The 4477-nt window shown below is 42.9% G+C and overlaps 1 pseudogene across 1 annotated transcript; it reads left to right on the forward strand.

Annotated features, from left to right (window-relative positions):
- On the forward strand, window positions 1–2599 carry LOC121402973 (annotated as a pseudogene). The gene has a single exon (XR_005966911.1). The product of XR_005966911.1 is annotated as a cyclin-O protein B-like (transcript).
- The last annotated feature ends 1878 nt before the right edge of the window (window positions 2600–4477 follow it).

The raw sequence follows: 4477 nt of genomic DNA on the forward strand, positions 1-4477 counted from the left end.
AAGGTTCCATTTTTTTTTAACAATATTTTTATTATTTCACAAACAAATGCAATATGTACGTATGAAAATTTTGACAGGTTATCATAAGCAGTGCAGACGGTCGAAAGCGGACATGAGTAAAATATCAGTGCACATTGGTACAACGTAAGATGTCAACATTGAATAGACAAAATAAAATTGTTACAAATTATCATGAGACAATGTGAGTCTGTTATGTTGCATTAGTTATCTATGAAATCAAAGAGCCACCTTTTTATTAGATTGCATGGGAAAGACTGATAAATTGCGGATTAAGTCACAGGAATATCAATATACCTCAAAAGTAGGATAGAGTGATAGAAGGAAAGTCAGATGGAAAGGAGCTGATAAACATTGGGATCACTGCGTCTATACTCCAACCAGGGCTGCCAAATCCTTAGAAATTTATCATGGGTATTGTTGAGAAAACTAGCTAATTTTTCATTCACCATAATCCAATCCATTTTACGTTTAAAGGCTAGTATAGGAATAGATCCAGCTTTCCACGCCTTAGCGATGGTTTCTTTTGGAGCTAGAAATATACACGTTAAAAGTTTGTTTTGTATCTTAGAGAAACCTTCACATTTACCAAGGCCCGGATTTGGGGAGAGGCCCCCTAGGCCCGGGCCTAGGGCGGCAAGATGTTAGGGGCGGCAAGCAGGCCCCCTAACATCTTCTCTATAACATAGTAAAGCGGAGCGGTCCGTGACCGTCACATTTCCCTATTGACTCGGCGCAGCAGCTTGTGTGGACTCCTGCTGTGCGCCTGCCTCTACTCTACATAGAGTAGATAGCAAGCGGTGTTGTTGCAGATCTCCACTTCTTCCTGTCTGCGCTCTGTGACGTCGCCACGTTACCATGTAACTGCGCATGCACGCTTCATCGTGACATCATTTGTGCGCCACACAGGCACGCACGGCACCAGAGTAATTAGAAATAGAGTCTAGAGGATTGGGAAGGGAGCAAGTTCAGGCAAGAGCTGCTGAGCGCATGCGTGCACAGAAAATACGGGGGGGGCGGCACAGTAGCTGGGCCTAGGGGGGCAGGAAGGGTAAATCCGGCCCTGCATTTACCATTCAAAAGTGCTATTATTGGGTCTCTATCTTGTATGTCTGCTTGTACCAGTTCATCTGCCAAATTTTTGCCCCTACTATAGGAAAAGTGTGGTAATAATTTACAGTGGGATTTTATTTGTAGGATAGACCAGTGGTGTAGGACCACTTTCTACAATTTTCTACTTAAAGGAGAACCAAGCCCTTTATGCTTAAAACCCTCAACCCTACACAGATTCAGCGTAGCAGAGCTCACGGGCTCTTCAGCTCTTCAGTAGTCTTCAGGAAGAGAGCAGCGTATTGGCGCATGCACAGTTGGAGCAGTCTTTTTTTGCGCCAAAAGTGAAGGAAATTGCTGAAGTGCAGGAAGAAGATCCCCGAAGAGCCAGAATATGGGGCCCATGAGCTCCACTGCGCTGAATCTGCAAAGAGAGGTTAAGATAGCGATTAGGGGCAATTACCAGAGTTTACAACTAGGCTGGGGAGGGATCAGGGGGGCTTTGTAGGGTAGACGGGTAGGGGATTTTAAGCATAATGGGTTCGGTTCTCCTTTAATGGCCCATACTAGCTCATGAAAGGGATCCTTTGTTCTACCTGTCTTTTGGCAGTTGTACCTGCAAGTAGAGTCTTCCTATCCTTTCTAAGTACCTAGTCCCTTTCATCACACAAGGAATTACGGTCATAAGCTTTTTCCACAAATTTTTCGATGAGTTTATTAGCACTGTGAAAATATCCATCATCTCTTGAAGATATTCGTCTAACACATAAAAATTGACCCTTAGGAATGCCTTTGATTATGTTAGGGATGAAAACTGGTCTGAGAATATTATTTCTCTCTGAGGGTTTTGAGAACAGGTCAGTGGCTCCAATTAGTGGATGCTTACTTTATTATATTCAAGTCACCACCATGATTACTGTGCACAGAGCCAATAAACTGGACTTTGAGACCCTGTGACTTGCTGTCATGTATCTGGAAAGGTTTCTGGTCTGTAGACCCCTAAGAGCTGCCAGTCTGAAGATCATAGGTGCCACTTGTTTTTGCTTGTCCCATAAGGTAATGGAGAAATGTCTTCTTAAAAAATACAAGTTTCTGGCGCTGTTCTGTGAAGATGGATTCTCAGCTCCATTAATGTCCTGGGACAGTTGATAGTAAGGAGGCGGTATTTCCACCTAAGGGTTCCCACTATGGACTATTTCTTTGAATATTTTTCCCATCAAAAAGTGTCCAACAAGGAATGTCCGGCTGTAAAAACCAGCCAATGCACTTACAGCTGCTAGAGGCATCATGTGCTGCAGAACAAATATTCCAATGTGACACTTGGAATAGAGTTCACCCTAGAGACTGTTCAGGCCCCCTATGGCAGGATTTCATGGGAAAGTTCAGCCACCTGGTTTTCCAACAAGATCTTCTTGCACAAGATTATGCCAGGTGTGTTTCCAGAGACTTTTCCAGATTTTACACCACCAGCAGGCACACCATTGCCAGAATGAATCACTTGGTATATAAACATATCTCACTGTGATATTCCAAAGAGAACATATAAATGGATTCAGGTATGGACTAGAATTTAAATTATTCCCTGGCAGGCCCGGACTGAACATGTGCCCATACGGGCAATTGCCCGAGGGGCCGCTCTGTTTCTTACTTAGTGGGCCGCTCTGTCCGGGAGTCAACTGCCCGTGCAAGTCCCCTTCCCTGCCCTTTTCCCTGACTGTGTGGAGCAGTAAAACAGACCTCTCTGCAGCCGCGCTGTCTCCTGTTGTATTTCTCCTAATAATCCGCTCTCTGCTGGCAAGTCTGCAGGCTGCAGACAGCAGACATGATCAGTGGATTGCAGAGTGAGCATCAATTAGAAACGGTCTGCTGTTTGCAGCCTGCCAGCAGAGAGCTAATTATTAGGAGAAGTACAGGAGACAGCATGGCTGAGAAAGGTCTGTTTCACCTCCCTTTTTTAGCATTTGTTTTGTTCAGGGAGTAGTGCTGCTCTGTGTTCTGCCCAGGGGGAAAGTTACTATTAATGGGCATCTGGGATTCAAATAACTTTTTTTTTAGCATTTGTTTTGTTCAGGGAGTAGTGCTGCTCTGTGTTCTGCCCAGGGGGAAAGTAGCTGGTGTGTGTATAGCTAAAGTCCAGATAACAAGGGAAATTATGTTTATTGATACCTGTGTGTCGGTATTCAGTAGAATTTGGGGATCACGTTTTTCCCATCTTGTAGCAAAAACAAATATCTTGGATATGTACATGAAGCCCTCCTGGCTTCTGCATAGACCCTAATTAAAGACCCTATAATCTAATTGATCCCTGGTAAAAAAAAGTGTAAGTGAAACATGGGGGGGGTATTTGTAATGTTTAAATGTATTTAAACATTCTAACATAGTGTTGGGCCAGACCAAAGCCCATGAGAACCAGACTGGACATAGGTATATAAATGATTGTTTAGTGTCGGGTAGTGATTGCAAAAGGGGGTGTCGTGCAACTGACCAGGCGCCAAAGAAAAGGTAGATTTTCTGCAGATTGGGGCAGACCAAGTGCTTCAGTTAGGGATATTACAGATTTACCGGCAGCTACATTGCCAGTAAATTTGTATTACCGGCCTTGGCGGGTGTTTTACCGACTAGGCCGGTAAAATACCGGCCAGGTGGCAACCATAAATCTGGATGGGGTAGCACTCACAATAAACCCACACCAGGCCAGTAAACAAAAAGTAGACTTTACTACAACAAACCTTATGTGTTCTGTGCTACGATACTCATAATCATAGCTTACAATTAAATGCCTTTTAGAGCAAAATGTGTAACTTTGACTCATTGATAAATACATTTCTGAAAATCCCATAGGAAAGTGTAGAAGAGTAGAAAGTGGGTGAGTTGTTTTTTCACTAGCATATTATAAGTAGCAATGTACCCCATACTGTAATGGTAAACTATTGAATCCTTATCAATATGGCAAATCAACAAAATGGTTAATAAGGACACATTAGATTTGTGTGGTGCCAGTAAAAAATATGTTACTGTACTATAATGTAATAATAATAGTTTGTTAATAACTGTAATATTTTACATTAAGTACCGTTAAGCGAGAAAGGCAGCTCTTTATGCACATAATTGTTGCAGTTTTACCCCAATATATGTGTGAATGAGTACCAAACCATTGTGTGTTTACATGTGGGCTGCATTTTTTTTGCCCGGGCTGCTTTTTACTCCCAGTCCGGCCCTGTTCCCTGGCATTTCAGGTACACAGAGGCACAAACAGCATCCCACTAAATAGTGACTGATTATGGAATCTTACAGCAGCCCCTCTGGCATTTGCCAGAACCCACAGATTGCCAGTCCGGGCTTTAAAGGATAATGAGGTTTTTGTTCAGATGACCTGCGTAGTAAAAAAAATCCAAAATCTCTCAAAAAG

The sequence above is a fragment of the Xenopus laevis genome, chromosome 4L, assembly GCF_017654675.1.
Source record: "Xenopus laevis strain J_2021 chromosome 4L, Xenopus_laevis_v10.1, whole genome shotgun sequence".
Taxonomy (NCBI): Eukaryota; Metazoa; Chordata; class Amphibia; order Anura; family Pipidae; genus Xenopus; species Xenopus laevis.